The sequence below is a fragment of the Oreochromis niloticus genome, linkage group LG23 (genome assembly GCF_001858045.2).
Source record: "Oreochromis niloticus isolate F11D_XX linkage group LG23, O_niloticus_UMD_NMBU, whole genome shotgun sequence".
In the NCBI taxonomy this organism is placed as follows: domain Eukaryota; kingdom Metazoa; phylum Chordata; class Actinopteri; order Cichliformes; family Cichlidae; genus Oreochromis; species Oreochromis niloticus.
In genome coordinates this window covers 16,670,283-16,689,830 of record NC_031986.2, presented here as the reverse complement: position 1 = coordinate 16,689,830, position 19,548 = coordinate 16,670,283, and the positions used below count along the sequence as shown (strand labels likewise).

The window sequence follows — 19,548 nt, the reverse complement described above, 5'->3', positions numbered from 1 at the left end:
GTGCTTTGAGGTAGCAGCCAAGAAAGGTGTAGTTTGTGTCTGTGAACACCCGTGTGCACACCTGTGTGGATCTGCGCGCTTGTATTCAAAATGTTTCTCCATGTAACGATCTGGTAGAGGGTGTAGAGAGCCATAGCCCCGTCCCCCAGGGCATGAAGCAGGCATGGAGGAGATCCAGGCCCTAGACATCCAGAGGCCCCAGAGTGCGAGAGCCCAAAGAGGACCATCGGAGGGGCAACCGTGCCACCCTCCTGGAAGGAGCTGAGGTGAGCCCCAGACAAGGGGTCACCTAGCAGCCACGGAGCAGAAGCCAGAGGGGGCTGGAGTGACGTGCCCACGGGCTCTGTCGGCAGCCAGTTGTACCAGAGTGGACCGAGCCCCAGGCCCAGAGGCCCGAGGGCCACGGGCGCCAAGCCCCGCCAAGCAGCCACCAGGTGTGAGCCGGTACGTACCTGAGTACCCAGCCCTGCCCACCAAGAACCACCAACCACCGACAGAAGTGGGCACCGGCACCAGAGGTGAGGTTGAATACACAGACCGTCCTCTGGACGCCGTATAACGTGCCCACCCCCAAGGCCCTATCATTACACACTATCATGTGTAATGATAGTGTGAGTAATGTGGATGTCTAGGTTGTGGAATAAAATTGAGGCACAGGCGGCCAGAAGGGGACAGAGGGCAAGTGCCTCCCCTGCATCCTAGTGACACACCTGTATCTCAAGGCCCTGCATGTGTGGGCGGTTGTGGAAGAGGGAGGGAGTTGAGGATGGGGAGGGAAGAAGGGAGGGGCAAGTAGCCCCTCCCTGGGGCCAGCTTCCCCGCTGACCCCAGCAGGCACCCCCGCTCTCTAGAATCCACAAAGGCCAGGGGGCCCAGGCGCAGAAAGGCTACCAGGCCAGTAAACCACGTCTGCCAGCACAGACCCTCTCCCAGCCCCGTTGCACACATGAGGAAAACACCATCTAAGAGCCACCAGAGCCCCTAACCAGGTCATGACCACAACCCCCGGGTTAGGCCCTCCAGGGAAAACATCCCTAGGGAATCCCCAGATGCCCTAAGCCCATCCCTACCCCCACATCAACCACAATAGCTAAGGCGAGACCGAACTACAACCCCCCACCCCCACTAGGTGATGGAGCTGATCAAAGGAGCCCAGAGGGATTGAGCTAATGTGGTGGCAGAGACTGTATCAAGACTAATGTGATCTAAAGGAAAAAGGCACATATTCCATACAGCCATTACTTCAGTGTCTTGATGACATTAAGGCTTGGGTGTCTATTAACTTTTTAAAATTCAATGATAAAAAGACTGCGCTGATGGTTTTTGGTAGCCCCACTGAGACCCCCCATATGTATTTAGATAGCTTGGCCCAGTATAATAAGCCAACTGTCACAAACCTGGGGGTCATAGTGAACTCTGAACTGAAGCTTGACAGTCAGATTAAGGCAGTGATAAACTCAAGCTTCTTTCAGCTCAGGCAGCTGCTACAATAAAGCCAATTCTTTCACGGCAGCACTTTGAGACAGTTATCCATGCCACTGTTAGCACTCGGCTGGATTACTGTAATGCACTTTTTAAAGGGGTCAGTGCTTCATATGTTACTCATCTACAGAGTTGTCTTTTAACTGGCACTCGAACGTTTGAGCACATTGCCCCTATGTTAGCTTCACTTCACTGGCTGCCAATTTCTTTGAGGATTCATTTTAAAATTCTTTTATTTGGTTTTAAAGCCCTCCATGGCCTAGCCCCATCTTTTCTCTTTTCTCATATAAAGCTGCTACAGCCTTATATGCCCACCCGCTCTGTCAGGTCAGCTGATGCTGAAGGTACACAGGACTGAGCGTCAACTTAGAGGAGATCGTGCTTTTGCTGTTGCAGCTCCTAAACTGTGGAACAATCTGCCTTTAGAGATTAGACAGACCTCTTCTCTGCCTGTTTTTAAATCACTTCTGAAAACCCATCTCTTCACCCGGGCCTTTGACACCTTGTGAGATGTTAGTTTTAGTTTATTTGTATTTTAGTTGATTGTATGGTGTTTTATCTTGTTTTTTTTTTATATAGGGCTGTTTTAATTTTTATGTGTTTTATTTTTTGCTGTTTTGTTCTATTGATTTTAACTTATTTACTGTACAGCACTTTGGTCGTGTGCTGGGTATTTTAAAGTGCTTTATGAATGAAGTTGGATTGGATGATCCTTCACACCACAGCCACTCAATATTCATATTCCACAGGACACATTAACATGTCTCTTCAGCACATCTCATCATCACAACTCTCACCAGCTTATCAAGTTATCAAGAACTCTCTCCTCCCTTGTCCTCTGGCTATAGGTTTATTTTGCTACCAAGAGTTTTGTTTGAACCCACGTGGACATTTGTCCATTGGATCTTAAGTCCAACGCCTTCACCACTCGGCCATCCTGGTCCGACAGAGTTGAGCTGTGAGGCAAACGGTAAAATTCTTAATCATAGCATCAAAATGCTTTTTACAAAGTTATATATGAATAAAAATAAATCCTAGTAACAGGGCAGTGTTGCTTTGACAGAGAGAACAAAGTGTGCAACAGCTTTTATTTAAAAACTAGGTTTGTGCAGTTTGGAGACTACAAGGTAAAAATATAAAAATAATGCATTACGGCATCAACAAAAGGCCTGTTCCTCACAGCCACACTGACCCAAACACGCCTGTCAGACATTAGTTAAAGTTTTAAAATGACTTTTTTTCATAGTAGTACAAATAAAATGATACATTTTTGTTTGTTTGTTTTTAACAGCTCAGTGTTGGATTAACAGAGAGCACACAGTCTGTTAAAATCGTTTCAAGTAAAAGATTTTTCCCATTTAAAAACTTCAACTAAAACATAACAAATAAAAAATACAAGAATATACTTTGATTGTAAATCTCCACATATCAGCAGATTTTCTTGTGTAACCTCTACTTTGTCCAGAAAGTAAAGTGAGGATTATTGGTGGTGTATTTTTGTCATCCTGAAGCTTTCAGACACATGACGTCACGCTGAGCTGAACCTCTGATCTACATCAGAAACATGAGAGTGTTTACAGGGAGCTGCAGGGATGATTGTAGTTTTCATTTATTAACTCTACACAAGCAAAGAATTACAAGCGTGGTTTTGAGGTTTTTCCTGAAGCTTTATCTCCACCGAGTGAGCATCGGCGCCCTCTGCAGTTTGTGTATTGAAGTGCAAAAGCTTACAGCACCTGGTATTCCCAGGCGGTCTCCCATCCAAGTACTGACCAGGCCCGACCCTGCTTAGCTTCCGAGATCAGACGAGATCGGGCGTGTTCAGGGTGGTATGGCCGTAAGCGAGAGAGAACTGTAGGAACAGCCTTTTTATACATGCTGTAACGACACACACTCCAAACGAAACAAATGTTTGAATTACAAAACACACTGTGTGCTCTCTGTCACTTTCACACTGTGCTGTAATCAACTAACATGTGTTATTATGAAGCTGTTACTGCGGGAAAAGCATTTTTGCAGCTCAATGTTGAAGCTGCAGTTAATAACGAATAGCTGCATGTTTTCGCTGTAATATATGAAATTTAGCACAATAATATATAATAAACTATGAGACATTTGCCACTTATAAAATGCCCTTTATATAGCAGCTCTCTCGCTTACGGCCATACCACCCTGAACACGCCCGATCTCGTCTGATCTCGGAAGCTAAGCAGGGTCGGGCCTGGTCAGTACTTGGATGGGAGACCGCCTGGGAATACCAGGTGCTGTAAGCTTTTGCACTTCGTCACACAGACTGCAGAGGGCGCTGCTGCTCATGTTTATGCTCACAGGCATGAAAAGTTACATTTCTGGGTAATAAAATCTTTTTTCTATATTTTTAACATGGGAATATTATATTTCCATCTTGTCTTCCAGAGTAATCGGATTAATGATAAGACAAAAGTAGAACAAGGAAAGAATAGGCCATGTATCTCACGTTTAAACAAAATTGATGTTTTTTGAAAAATCTCACACAGATAAACATTTACAGGAAATTACTTTTCCTTCAAAACAAACATCAAAGAGTCTGTGGTTTTCTTTATTAATTGTACTTGAGCAGAAGCTGTAAAGGAAAATTTCCATTATTCTAATTTAAAGTGTTTAAGTTCTTAAGCATATGCTTAGTTGTGACACTGTAATAGACTGTTCAGTGGAAGTTTCTAAACTAGATGAACTTATTTCAGCCTCATTAGTTGAAGAAGACAACTCCCTATTGCATGCATAATATACCACTGAAATTTATAGAACAGCTTTCAAAAACAAGTTTGAATTTATTTAGGATTTTCTCAAATGCACACAGTGCCAAAAGCATACACACAGTCAAATCTTTTCATATGAGGTGCTGAAGGTTCTGAACCTCATAACTCAACAAGCCCTATTAACTTCTCATTAGTGATCATGGCTGACTACAAGTGTTAGCTTCTCTTCGCAGCATAAAAAGGATTAGCTTAAAACCACTTGTTGGATTGACCAATATTTAGAACAACGGAAAGTCCAAGGAACTCACTGTAAACCATTTTAAGCCATTTTTATACACTTACAGATTCGCTTCAAACAATCGTTTGTAATTACAAGTTGTTTGGATATGTTACCACTTTGCCAAGGTCTGGAAGAAGACCCAAAGAGTCCCCCTTAGATCAGAGGGAATTTGTTATTACTGTGAACTGAGGATCCCAACCACTTCTGGAAAGAAAGCTAGACAATGACTGAGCTATATGGCCACAATGACAACAGTATGTTTGGTGCATCAAAGGTGATCCTTTGAAATCTGAGAACACTGCACCAGATGTTAAGCATGGTGGTGGTAGGATCATGCTCTGGGGCTGATTTCCTGGATGGAATAATAAAGAAGTAGGACTAGTAAAGTGAGTTTACAATCAAACATTGAAACTGATATATCAGAGATAGAAAACTTCTATATTCAATGTTATGCCAAATCCTCAACTTATTAGTAAAAGAAAACAACTTTCATTATAAAATATGTTCTGATGACATTCACATGGATTTGATTTACACATCAGAGGCTTGGTCAAGTAAATGAACATGAAATAAAGAGCAGAAAACACTGCATGAGAAATAATTCAAAACATGACTTTCCGTGAAACCGTGCTGTCACACTGTGGCTAAACTGAGGGTTTGTCAACAGTCTGATGACACTGCATCACAGAATTTTCGCTAACCACTTTCTTCTTTTCATGACCACAACTCAGCACCTTATGAGTGTTTGCAGCCTGGTAATGCACCGTGTGCCAAAACTGTGAACAACTGAATCTGTTCTGAGAGCAGAAGAAACTTCTATAAATGCAAAAACTCTAGATGTTATCACACTAACAACATATGTTATAATGCAATCTTTGTGTAATGTAAAACTCTGAAGTCAAACCTATAAATGGCTGTTTTTGACACCTTTTGAGTTTACCTTCATTAATTTCACTTTTACAAACTGCTTATTTTTCCTTGTTTGGTGTCATTCTTTTCAGCACAACAGGACAAATAAGAATTTACAGTTATTATTTCATTCTGACTGTATTTTTGATAGACACACACACACACACACACACACACACACACACACACACACACACACACACACACACACACACACACACAAAGCTACACTACACAGTCAAAAAATTCCAGAAATCTCTCAAATCTCAAAACTTGCTGTCAATGTCGCTGTTCTTTCTTTTGCCTTCACTCCAAGAACCCTTTTCCATAGCAAATGCCACATGCTGTCATATAATTTTGGCTATCATGCTGCATTTCCGCCCCCCAATAGGAAATTGAAGTTGTGTTTTATTTTAATTTTTCCTTAGAAGATGCAGTTTTTACTGTTTCTTCCTGCACTAAAGGTGATTTTCAAAACTGGTATGTAGTTTGACGTCTGCATTTCTGACCCAAACTGAAACGAGACTCAGTGAGGGTTCGATGTCATCTTAAATCGATCACGTGATTTGGATGCTCTAGTTTGTCTGTAGACTATAGAGGGTAATACGTTCTCAGTTTATTGCTTCACACCAGACAGCCTCCTGTAATTCAGAAAGCGCCTTTAATGCTTCAATACAAATTAAGAAAGTAAATAACAGCCAGATGCTGCTAATCAACTGCACTTGATTAACTGTTTACCAGCAAGTGTGAGCACCTCTACGAAAGCATAACATTTGACAGTTAACACAATTATCATTATCTTCCCAGGAATCATGTCCCAGAAAATTCACGCCAGGGTCAAACTGTGCAATGGTCAGAAAAAGCTCAAAAATCCAAGGTTACATCTCAGACTCTACAGGCCTCAGTTAGCATGTTAAATGTTAAAGTCCATGACAGTACAATTAGAAAAAGGTTGAATAAGTGTGGCTTGTGTAGGTGTAGGTTGTCTGTTTTACTGCAATATTAGCGACGTGTGGGTGTTGTTGTGTGCCTTGTATCGGAGCTTTGCTCGTAAGACTCATCAATCGTGCTGTGGGAGAATCTGATACAAAGGCAGACATCATGATGCCACTTTTGGGAAATGGGGAGTCACAGTATGAAAACATTATGGTGAAAGATTTAGTGTAGTTTTATCTGCCTTAGGGCAGATAAAAAGGGGGACTTGTAGGAATGTTTAGCTTATTTTAGAGTTTAGGAATGTGTTAGATAGGATATAGAATTGTGAGACACTGACACTGCCCTGGATATAAATAAAGGCCTGACTGTGTCATGAACTTAGGAGTAGATTTTAGGAGACCCTCCCCCAGTTGAACTGTGAAAGTAAGACAAAGAGGAGTTAATGCTGAGTGGAAATTCCCCAGAGGATACCTGTGTGGGGGTCTCAACATTTGTAACTGGATAACTGTGGTCTGGAAGGGAGATGGACTTTTATGACCGGGAGGAAGTCACGTACACAGAGACACACACAGTGCTTAAACTGTTACACTCATATATCCACATGCACACTCACTCACGTGCACTCACATAGACACGCGAGTACGCGCACACACAGGCGCTCACGTGCTCATGCATACACACAGACACACAGAGTTTGCAGCACACCATGGGGGTTTTATGATAGGGTCGCTTCTACAAAACTGCGTTTCACAGACAAAGGAGGGAAGATTTTGCAGAGGGACACCGGCCTGGCAAGTCTTCCCTTCTAGAAGGTGCATGCTTAAATGAAGATGAATAAAGATGAATACAGGTTTTGTGAAATAACTACTGAGTTCCGGTGCCATCTCTGGATGCCTTGAGGAATAAAAGAACCAGGGTGAAACTGATTTTTTAACACTTGTTTGGAAGGATGGCAAGGAGAAAGTCTCTTCTCTCTAAAAAGAGCACGACGGCATGGCTGCAAGTTTGTTAGCAAAGTTGCAAAGCATACCAGCACAAACACCTCATACTAGCTGTCAGCATGTGGTGAAAATGTGAGTTTTCCATGAACTCCCCTGTATACCAAGTACTCTATAGTCAAAGGTGTGTTTCGATGTACTGCAGCAGGGTAAAGTTCCCAAGCACATCAGCAGAGCTGCAACAGAATGGCTAAAAAAGACAAGAATCGAGGTGTTGCAATGGCCCGGTCACAGTCCAGACCTCAACCTAAAATTCAGTGCAGGGAACTTAAGATAGCTGTACATAAATAAATGTCACAAACTTCAATGATCTGAAGAAACAATGTAAAGAAGAGTGAGCCAAACATCATTGTGAAACACTGATAGTCATACAGAAACAGTTTGGTGACGCTATTGCTGCTGAAAGGTGGCTGTACAAATGACTGAATCATGGAGTGTTCTTAGTTTTTCAGAGTACGCTATAGATTCCTATGAAAACAATCTTTTCCACATGACTGTATGTTTGTTTATTTTCTTCTGACTGTGCTATGAGGATTAAGTTAGGATTTTCTTAACAGTGCAGCAGCAGCTTGAGAATGCTGCTTGGTTAACAGGAAGTTTTAAAAGACCTGATCAAATGTCTTACTGGAAATGTTTGATATCTTCAGTCAGCTCAGTGCAGGTTTCCCCAACCTGTGTTTGAATTCAGACTTTACATGACAGCATTGACTTGCTGCTTAATTAAAAAAAAACTAGTTCAAGGTGTCCTGCATATATGATACAGTGGTCCCTTGCTATAACGCGGCCTCGCTTTGTCGCAGATTTTTTTGTTTGTTTTTGTGCAATTTTACATGCTTTTTTTTTATACAGTACATTGTGTTCTGCGTCCTGATCAGCTGTCAAATTTACATAAATCTTCGATCGCTAGCAGTGTGACTCTGAAGTGCTGTACTGTGTGTTTGTAAGTTTTCTCCCCAACAAACACAATAATAATGTGGAATAAACGTTTTGCATCGGCAAAGGCAACCGCGGGTGCCTTTGGTTTCATTCTATAATACTGGACTTATTTTTCTACGAAGGTTTGAACTGTGATTGCAGCCATTCCCCAACTCTCTGTGAATGGTACTCATGGCCACTGATCAGTCGGCTTTGATCAGTGGTTGTTGATCAATGGTGATGAGAATTTGCATAATGATGATGGAACTGACCTCCCAGCCCATCATTCCTTCAGTGGTGCTAGTTTCAGTCATTATGCAAATGTACTGTTTATAAGATGGGGAAACCTGCAGTCAGCTAGAGAGAAGAGACTTTCTCCTTGCAACCCTTCCAAACAAGCCACACTTATTCACCCTTTTTCTAATTGTACTGTCATGGACTTTAACATTTAACATGTTAACTGAGGCCATCAAGAGAGAAAAGTGTGAAAATATTCATGCGTGTCTGAGAAAAGTGTATAAAGTGTGTAGTGAGGAGTTTTACATCCTTAAAACATCTACAAAAACTGTAAAAAATAAAGTTGGCTACTTCGCGGATTTCACCTAATGAGGGTTATTTCAACTCCCATTGCTGATAAACGAGGGACCACTGTATATATTTTTTTCTTATCTGAAGTTATTCTTTTTCGAACAAAACTCAAAACACAGCCTAATAAATCTTCAACTTATATAAGATGTCTGGCTCCGCCTCTGCTCAGTCGGCTAGTGCCTGAGCTCGGATCATAGCGAAATTAGGGGGAATTTACGACTGTGCGCTATGTGCTTTGAATATTGTGTGTAGTTTTTGTTTTATACAGTTGTCAGTCAGGCATCTAACTATGAAACAAATTACACTCCAAAAGACCCCGGGCTCCTGAAACAACAACCCGGGCTTAAGCCCAGTAAGCCACCTCCCGCTCTGCTGATGTCGTGAACACAGCAGGACTGAGGCAAGTGAACTAAGAGGTTATTTATTATTAATGACTGAACAGGGATGGCCAGTTTTCTCCCTAATATTATAACGCTAATGTATATCAGAGAGCTGTTAATAGAATTAAAAGCACATTAAAAACAAAAATGTAACTTTGTGGGAGTCATTTCAAATTGAGAGACATGGTCATCATTAACATCACAGGGTGCTTTTGCATAGAAACACATAAACAAGCACCAAATACAGAGCCATTTATTCTTTTTGTTCTCAAACTTGCTTTGGTGTAATAAACAGAGATGCTGAGGGGCAGTCACGTCTCGAGGGACTGCAATTATACAGGAAGGGTTCATTCATTCTGGTGTGTGCATGGGTGGGGGCCACACAGTTTTTGAGTGAGAGCAATGGCTCCGTTACATTAGGCTACATAACAGAAACAGATCAGATGCCTGCATTTCAAAATATATAAGTAATAACTGAAGAAACAACAGCATAAACATTTGGAGCTTTACTTGTTTTGGGGACATCCGTGAAGACTCATCAGTCTGAATATAACTTATAAACAGCATTGTGACTGCTGCGACAGATTAAGAATATGACACATATATAAATGTGCCCAATATGTGGGACTCAACAAAGCAGCCATTTGGACTGTTACCTGATTAGGGCACGTGGATGATGAGTCAGCAGTCTGAATTTAATTTACATGCAACACTATAGTGACTTACTGAAAGTAAGGTACAGTTAAACAGATCATCTGTTCTTAAGAATATGAGGACCATATTTCAGACCATAAGGCATACCGGATTATAAGGCGCATTATGCGAAACAAAACAGTCAGATAAGTCAAACTTTACTTAACTCATTCTTCTTGCTTTCTCCATTTCACAGAATGGGGTTCACAGAGAACCCCAGACACTGGGGTTCTCTGTGAACTTTCAAAAGAGCTCGCTAAGTCAGCAGATTTCTTTCCTCGGTTTGGAAATATGCTCGCTTTCCAGCCGCGCACGTTTGTCGGAGCACAGAGTGGCTGCGTTTCATCGCTGCCTCGCCCAGTTTCAGCTGGGATGCAGAATGTGTTTCCAGGCATTTCCATTACGTTTGTTGGGCATGATGGCATCTATGATCGCCGTAGTGCCACTTGGACTGTTAAAAATGAGAGAGTTTCAAGGCAGGACTCTCTCTGTGCATCGCGTCACCTCCGGAGGAGGCTGACGGTAACTGCGTCTTGCATGCTAGCTCCTTGGAGGGAGCCCAAGGGGGGTCCTCTGGTGATAGAATGGAGGTTACACCCTTTAATTGTGGTTCAGATTTGGGATCTATTTGGCAAGGCGCAAATAGATCTTTTTGCTTCCAGGATAAATACTCACTGCCCCCTGTTCTTCTCCATAATCGACCACGATGCACCCTTGGGCTTGGATGCGCTAGTGCACCATTGGCCAGACGTGCTCCTGTATGTATTTCCCCCAGTGGAAATGATATCTCCAGTTCTAGAGAGAGTGCGTTGGCAGTTCCTCTCTCTGATTCTAGTGGACCCTTGGTGGCCCACAAGGTCGTGGTATGCAGAGATAATCAGCCTGCCAGCAGCGAGTCCTTGGCAGCTTCCTCTCCGCAGGGACCTTCTCTCTCAGGCGGGAGGAGAAGTGGTTCATCCGCACCCGGATCTGTGGCGCCTTCATGCTTATCTGCTGAGAGGTTAAACTTGATTGCTAAGGGTTTGCCACCTACTATGATAGCGACAATTCAGACCACTAGGGCCTCATCTACTAGAGGCTTGTACGCTTACAAATGGCGAGCCTTCGAGCAATGGTGCCAGGACCACCACACTTTCCCATTTCAGTGCTCTGTTGTGGATGTTTTGGTGAAGGTTCTCAGTCATCCAGGTCATCGTAGTCAAGAAGCTTCTTCAGTTCTGAAGAACCTCTCCGATGAGAGGTGAAACGTCTTCAAGCAATCTAAAGAAGTCCAGACGCTTTTCTTTCCAAGCTCCTTAGACCTCTATTGTGGATGTTTTGACAGGAGCTGTGGGAAAATGGCCTTTCATCTGCGACAATTAAGGTTTATTTAGCAGCTATATCTGCTTGTCATATTAACTTTGACGGGGCGACACCAGGTGCACATCCCCTCGCCATATGTTTTCTGAAAGGGGTTCGCCGGCTGAGACCTGTGCTTAAGTCCAGTGTCTTTGCTTGGGACTTGTCTTTGGTGCTGGAGGTCCTTTGTAGCCCCCCGTTTGAACCCATTGAGTCTGTGGATATGAAATTTCTTTCATATAAGACTACATTACTTCTCGCTTTGGCTTCGGTAAAGCGAGTGGGTGACCTTCATGCGCGGTCTGTGCATCCCTCCTGCACACAGTTCTCTCCTGATGGCCACAAGGTCGTATTGTGTCCAAATGCTGCCTATTTTCCCAAGATCATGCCTGCATCTTATAGCTCAATGGAGTTTGAGTTGCTGAAATTTTGCTCCCCTCCTTTTGCATCTGAGGAGCAGAGTAGTGATTTATTTATTATTGTGCTATCTACTGTACAATATAAAGCGCCTTGAGGCGACTTTTGTTGTGATTTGGCGCTATATAAATAAAATTGAATTGAATTGAATTGAATGTGTCGGTCGCGAACGAAACGGCTCTTAGAGCCGGATCTTTGACGTGAACGACGCGAGCCGGCTCCTTATCGCGAGCTGTGTTTTTTTTTCTTTCTCTCACCCTCTCTCTCGCACTTTTTTTCCGCTTCACTCCGCACGCGAGCCTTGTGCTTTGCGCTGGGCAGAGGGAGGAGGGGCGGTAGTTACACTTGCAGTAGCACAGGAACAGAGCGGGAGGGAAAGAGAGAGAAAGAGAGCCAGGGACAACAACGTCACATTAGAAAGGCATAGTAATCATCCACGACTATTTTCAGTTGCATATGATAAAGGATTCAGAAAGTTTATTCATGCAGGCCTATATGACAGAGAATATGCATCTTCTTTTTTTTTTCATATTTTAATTTATATTTAATAGTGTTGTGGTTTGCAGTGTTTTGTGTTGTTTCACTTTAAATTAGTTTAAAAGAAAAAAGCTGAAAATTTAAATAGTTAAAAGTTGAAATGTGAATAGTTGTTTTTTGTATTATATGATTTATTTATTATATTTTATGTGGAGTGAATAAATAAAAGTATATTTACGGTGGCCCCTAGAGACAAAACACGTAAAAACTCCAAAACACGTACAAAACACAACAGAAGTGCTCCAGAATGCTAGGCGCAGTGTTAGGCTTTTGTTACCTAGTGGCTACACAAGCCAGGAAGTACCAACGACCAGATTTGGTGTGTGGTAGTAACAGGTAAATGAACATTTTTTTAAATTATTTGAATATATATGAGTGCTTGTGTATAAATACACAAACAATACACATATGCTTTCAATTATGTAATTTAAGTGATCTAGGTAGCTCTGTTTTGGAAGTTCAGTTAACGCTAGAAATGTGTTTTGGAGTTTGTACATGCTTTGTCTCTAGGGGCCACCACATATATTTATATATAAACATATATAAATAAAACACTTTTTTTTTTACATTAGTAATTCCTTTTGTGCATAATTTTATATTGTTGTTAATAATAAATAAATTAAAGCAACAAAACAACCTGAAGAGCCGGTTGGGAGCCGAAAGAGCCGGCTCTTTTTAGTGAGCCGAGCCGAGAGAGCCGGTTCTTTCGGCTCGGCTCACTAAAAAGAGCCGGCTCTTTCGGCTCCCAACCGGCTCTTCAGGTTGTTTTGTTGCTTTAATTAATTTATTATTAACAACAACATAAAACTATGCACAAAAGGAATTACTAATGTAAAAAAAAGTGTTTTATGTTGCAGAAACACAGAAACGTTCTCTAAAAAGAGCCGGAAATCCCATCACTATAGCAGAGGAGGATGCATTCTCTTTGTCCAGTGCGTGTGCTATGCACCTACATCGAGCGCACTCAGAATGTGTGTTTATGTGACCAGCTGTTTGTCTGCTTCGCTAATCCAAATAGAGGTAGAGCTCTGTCCAAACAGAGGCTGTCCCATTGGATTATAGAAGCTATCTCACTGGCATACGGCAACAAAGGTCTTGCTTTGCCCCACGGGGTGAGAGCTCATTCAACCAGGGAGATGGCAACCTCATGGGCTCTTTTTAAATGTTTTCTTTTTACCGACCAGCTCCTCTTTGATAGCTGCCACGTCCATCTTGTGCTGCCTGCAGGTGAAGTGATGGGGGAGGGGGAGTTGTGTTCAGGGAAGGAGAGAGGCGAGGCCGAGTAACGTTGCGTAGAGACAAAAGTGGACGAAAGAGAGGCAAAATTGCGGCTCCACAAGTATAATTATAACGTAACATAGACTATATTGATGTAAACGATATTGTCACATCTCATATCTCGTATAAAAATATATCGATATATTTAAAAGCTCGATATATCGCCCAACCCTACTGCTGAAAGTTCTTTGTTAGTTGTCTTTGCTTATTCCCACACATGGAGCAGATAGAAATACAATGCAGTCCAGATGAACTCCATCACTAACTCAGACCTCAGCACTAAGACAAAATGTGTAGCTCCTCTCTTCATCAATGATTTTAAAACCAGCGAGTGTTTGTGGTTTTACAAGAGCTTTGTTTTAAGTATAAAAAAATTCTCTGGAGCAGCAACTTGTTTTTTTTGTAGATTATTTATTGAATGCTGAAAGACAAGCAATGACTGTGATCTGAGAGAACAGGATGAACAGCCAGTTAGAAAAAAATGCCATGTAATGTTTACTTATGCAAGTGAGAAAAGAAAGTTGTTTCAATAACTCTTGTGATTGTGATATTTTTCCACATTCAGTGACAAACAATTCTTCCATATTTCCTTAATAATAATATTCCCATTATTATTTATGCAAACTTTACAAAGTCTTAAGAATTCCAAATCTGAAAAAATCCAAAGCAACATCATGAAACAATGATAGAAAGATCACAGTGAGTACAGAGCAGCTCAAATCAACAGCAGCATTCGAAGTGTACGGGTTTAAGATCACGGCCGATTTTCACACATGCAATTTCAATATGCTTCTTTATCGTTTCATCTTCGTATGTTTTTTTCTCACGTTGCAGTTTGCAGTACAAAATCTTCATCTCTTCAGAGCTTCTATAAAGATTGTCATATTTATAAACACGTTTTTTTTTACAAATATCTTTAACCTCTTTAAAAGTGCTAATGATGAAGGTATTTCTTGATTTATTTTCACCATTAACATCTGTGATGTTCCTCTCGCCTATTAGTTTATCACATGACTCTTCTTTGCCTGGTTCGATGATATGCTGGTTTATGAACTTTTTAACACGTTCGTCATCACTTTCTTGTGCTGATCTGCTAGAAGAAACGGACGACATTTTTGTGTCTGGTTTGATGATATGCTGGTTTTTGAACTTCTTAACATGTTCGTAATCCACACAGAGCACAGTGACAGAGAACACCACCATCAAGAAAATGGAAAGCTTCATATTTCTGTTTTGAAGACAAAAAAAGAACACTGATATGTAAAGTAGTCGGGGTTTTTTTTGTTTATTTCTGAAACATTTTACCATTTGAACATGCTTACACATTAAAACACATTTAAAATACACATTTAATACGACAAACTGGATGATCCCAGTTGGATGAACCAAAACAACAACTGGTAAAGATGTATTACTTTTACCTCTTTCTTCAGTTAGCGGAGTGATTGGTTGTGCAGTGTAGTGTTTGGTGGGAGTCGGCTCTCTGACGCAGGGATCAATGAAGATCTTCAGGGAAGGAAATTCTCTGAAATGTCAGATTAATTGCTATAAGTTAATAAACTAAATGGGTGAATGAACAGCAGCTGCATGTAAGATCAGTTTGAATGAAGATGAATATTTGTTTAAACAGAAATTACGTAAAGTTGACTGTATGTGATACATGCAAATAAAATATGAAAAATAGCCATGTTAGGAAAGTAAACAGTTAACATGCATCTAAAAGCTGACATGTTTTTGGAACAAACGAAGTGAAGCAGCCAAATACTTATGAGCAATTAGGAGGATCAGCCCACCTGCTGCACCTGAACCAGTTGACTAGCACTCTAATGTCCTAGCTTCAGGTTTTACTTCCACTGTATCGTTCTGTCTGATTTGTTTCTGCCATGTCTGCCACATCTATTGGAGCTCACAATAGAAACTTCATAATATTTAGGTGTTGAGGTCAGTTGGCCTGTTTACAATGTAAGCAACAGCAAATAGAACTTTTTTAAAACTTTGTTTTTCTCTACTTGTGTTGCAAAAGATTACAAGATAACAAATTATATTCATTATAATTATAATTTAAGTTTAAATAAAGTTTTAATTTCTTTATATTTTTTATTATATTAATAATGAAGTTTGTTTAGCTTTGCACCAAAATATATTGTAGAAATAGGCTTTAAAATGTACTCAGAGTCATTCAAACAAGTACATTTTAGAGATGTTATTTTAAGTAAAGAAGTTGAATCAGTTTCTTACAGTTTACTAGACTAATTTTAACCCAAGCACATGTATTTGTACTTAAATGATAAAAATATGTATTTTACCACATCTACACTCAAGAGAAATTGGACAAACTAACATCTTTTTAAATATAACAATTGTTTTTAATACTCGAATGAAAATGATTTGCAGTTAATCGTGACCTGAAGTTTTATTACACTCAAGTAAAAGGTTATGCAAAAGCAAAGAGACATAAAATCAAAGTTAAAATATAACAAGTCTAAAGACTGACCTGTGTAGAGCTGAGGATCACTCAAAAAGGACCATGAAAGAAAGCCAAGGGACAAAAGTAAAAATGAACCACGATTTCCAAGTCAGCCCTTTTTATACTACACAACTGCCTTAGCCATAAATAGATTCAGCGCACATAGCAGCAGCTTAGCACCCACATTTCCTGTCAACTTCGTGTCTTTGAGCCCATATATGGCACATATACATCAACATGAAGCGCTACACAAACATGACTGCAAAAAAACAACTTACAAGCAGTTTGTCTGCACGGCCAAATATGTAAAGATATGAGTCTCTGTCTGTGCACAGTTTTACACGTTTGGTTTAATACTTAATAGCAAAAGGTCATGAAATTTTAATTAATGCACCACACATAATAAATATTACATGAAGTTGATTAATAAAAATGTTCCTTGTAATTATGTTACTTTAATTTTACAGGAAATGTGTGCTACCCATTTTTTATTTTTTTGTGTGAATGTAGTGGCGTAAAGTTCACGTCTGGTCAGCTGGTCAAAATAGAACATGTTTGCAAAAGTGCTCCGATGTTTTCGGAGATGTCGCTAGCTCAGCTAACAGTCAGTTGACAGAGTGTACCGAGTTCACAGCTCCGGTGTTCCAGCTTAAATGTTTTTACGTTAACCGGTTAGATTTGTGTGTTCCACATTTTACATCCGCAGATTCTAATTTTCACCGAACGGTCGTCTCTTTCCGCCTGCTCTTGTGTCTCTGTGTTTCTGTAACATAAATAACATTTTCCTCACAACACCAGCGATCAGCTCGACAGACCCTCAGTTTACCTGCACACATCCTGCTCACCTGTCAGCTGTTTAACATCTGCTCCTTATTCGGGAAAACTTGCCCACGTTACCTGGTGATAACCACAGTTTAACGTGGGCAGCTGCAGCTCGATATAACGCAATGTCGGCGCATTATTCTGCACAAGTAAATGTAGTTTTTTTCTGGAGCTCAGGACTGCTGGAGCTTGTGTTTCCGTTACAGTGACTAACCTTTGATAAAGACGACAAACGGATTTAAACGGAGAGCGATGGACACCTAGAAAACTACAGAGTACTTTATCAGCGGCTGACATCCAGTCACCAGCACACAGCTTTAAATCCTCCGCTGAGTTTTAGCTCTCAGTGGTTAAACACTGGACTTAATTCACTCAGGGTCTGTCTGTCGGTTCTGGCAGTCCTGACCCCTACGGCCAAATGAAATAAATACATCATGAAATAATTAATTAAATGTCTCAATAATTAATTGAATTTGTCATAAATATGTATTTAATTAATGTTAGTTAATTAATGACACATTTATTAATTATTTAACGGTGTATTTAATTAATTCATTTTGGCAGTCCTGGCATTCCATACGAAAATGCACGCAATGTTTTTTTCTGAATAAAACAGTGTTGTTTACAGCGGGAAGAAACTGTAAAAACTGCATTTTCTAAGGACAGTGCAAGCAAACACTCTCCACTTGCGAACAAAAACACTCCCAAAAACAAAACACCCCTCCCTTCCCTATTGGTGTTAAAGCATACTTTGTCAAACAATCAAAAATTATATGGCAACATGTGGCATTTGGTTGTTTAGGAAGAGACGGACACATTTAAGAGTTTTGTGACATTTAGCGTGTTTGGAGTCTATAGTTAGTGTGCAGTTAGTGTTTAGTGTAGTCGTTGTTTTGTTTTGTTTGTCAGTTATACTGATGAATGCCACAGTTGCTCAAAAAAGCCACCAAAGGCAGACTGCAGTGTAAATGCTAGGGGTGTGTTTGGCAAGAATCTGGCGATACAATATGTATCACAATACAGAGGAGACAATACGATATATTGCGGTACTAAAAGCCAGATGATATTTGTGTTAATTGTAAGAAAACTCACAGTAAACAGTCTAAACTCTTAAATGTTTGACATGAGCAATCTCAACTAAAATAGAGGGATACAGTTCACTAGAGGAAACAAGTTATTTGGATGTGTTATCATTTTGCCAAGGTCTGCAAGAAGACCCAAAGTGTCCCCCTTAAGCTGTACGTACACTGTGCGATTTTTTTCAGTCGCGTTATTCAGCTCCTGCTCAACCCTGTACGATTGAATCGAAGGGGTTAGAAGTTCGTAGGTCACGATGCACGGTCTCACAATATGCGGCCCGATGCTCTGATGCAACCTGAGTGTTCACACTGTGCGTCTATAACGTGAACCTTATAACACAAAATCTGTCTCTCCTCTCTATCTTTAACACACACAAACACACACACACACACACACACCACCATCAACTTTGCAAACTTGCTAATGAAAAACGTTGACCAGGCAGCTGCAATTGAGCAGCAACGTCCATCCAACTCTTTTCATGGTTGTGGTCGTAATAATTTTGTGAGGCCACGTTGAAAAGGCTTGGATGAGCTTCCCAACGTTCTACAAGTTGGGCCTCCATCGCTTGTGTCCAGATCACACACTGCACTGCCATGCTTCTTTGTCTTTTTCATTTCCATTTCTGTGTTTGTGCGTGCGCAGTGTGACAGGTTGTGTTAAATTGGGGTGACCAGAATTTCTAACAGGTTTGAAATTCTGGCTGCAACCATGTGATTGCTGATCGGGAGCTGGTCATGAGGTGTTACTTGCTTCTCATTACCCCATGTGTACTACACGATATATGACACATGACTAAGGTGAAACTTGGGCCGATCCCCAAAACGGTTGCACGACTGAAAATTCATCTTAAATTGGGCCAAAAATCCCACAGTGTATGACCAGCTTTAGATCAGAGGGAATTTGTCTTTACTGCGAACTGAGAGGATCCCAACCACAAAAAGCCATTTGCTTCTAGAAAGAAAGCTTTATGGGCAGACTAGACTATGACTGAGCTGTATGGCCACAATGACAACAGTATGTTTGGTGTATCAAAGGTGATCCTTTGAAATATGAGAACACTGCACCAGATGTTAAGCCTGGTGGTGGTAGGATCATGCTCCGGGGCTGATTTGGTGCCAGTGGTACTGATCAACTGCACAAAATGGATGGAATAATGAAGGAGGAGGACTAGTAAAGTGAGTTTACAATCCAACATAGAAACTGACCTTCAGAGATAGAAAACTTCTATATTCAGTGTTACTCCAAATCCTCATCATCGATTTATTAGTAAAAGAAAACAAATTTTTTTATTATATAATATGTTCTGATGACATTCAGTTGGATCTGATTTACACATCAGAGGCTTGGTCAAGTAAATGAACATGAAATATAGAGAAGAAAAAACTGCATGAGAAAATATTCAAAACGTGACTTTCCGTGAAGCCGTGCTGTCACACTGTGGCTAGACTGAGGGTTTGTCAACCGTCAGATGACACTGCATCACAGAATTTTTGCTAACCACTTTGTTCTTTTCATGACCACAACTCAACACCTTGCAACCTGGTAATGCACCGTGTGCCAAAACTGTGAACAACTGAATCTATTCTGAGAGCAGATGAAACTTCTACGAATGCAATAACTCTAGATGTTATCACACTAACTAAATACGTGATAATGCAATCTTTGTGTAATTTAAAACTCTGAAGTC

General features: G+C 40.8%; 2 protein-coding genes and 2 non-coding genes across 6 annotated transcripts in view; 2 read left to right on the top strand and 2 right to left on the bottom strand.

The window, feature by feature from the left end:
• Positions 1-19,548, bottom strand: part of nfkbiz (nuclear factor of kappa light polypeptide gene enhancer in B-cells inhibitor, zeta) — a 692,084-nt gene that overhangs the window by 150,522 nt on the left and 522,014 nt on the right. The gene's annotated exons all lie outside the window — the stretch shown is intronic.
• Positions 1-19,548, top strand: part of LOC109200954 (angiogenin-1-like) — a 132,545-nt gene that overhangs the window by 104,624 nt on the left and 8,373 nt on the right. The window lies entirely within an intron of this gene.
• On the bottom strand, positions 3,207-3,325 carry LOC112844016 (5S ribosomal RNA). Its single transcript, XR_003216571.1, has one exon. It is a non-coding gene; the product is annotated as a 5S ribosomal RNA (ribosomal RNA).
• Positions 3,637-3,755, top strand: LOC112844015 (5S ribosomal RNA). Its single transcript, XR_003216570.1, has one exon. It is a non-coding gene; the product is annotated as a 5S ribosomal RNA (ribosomal RNA).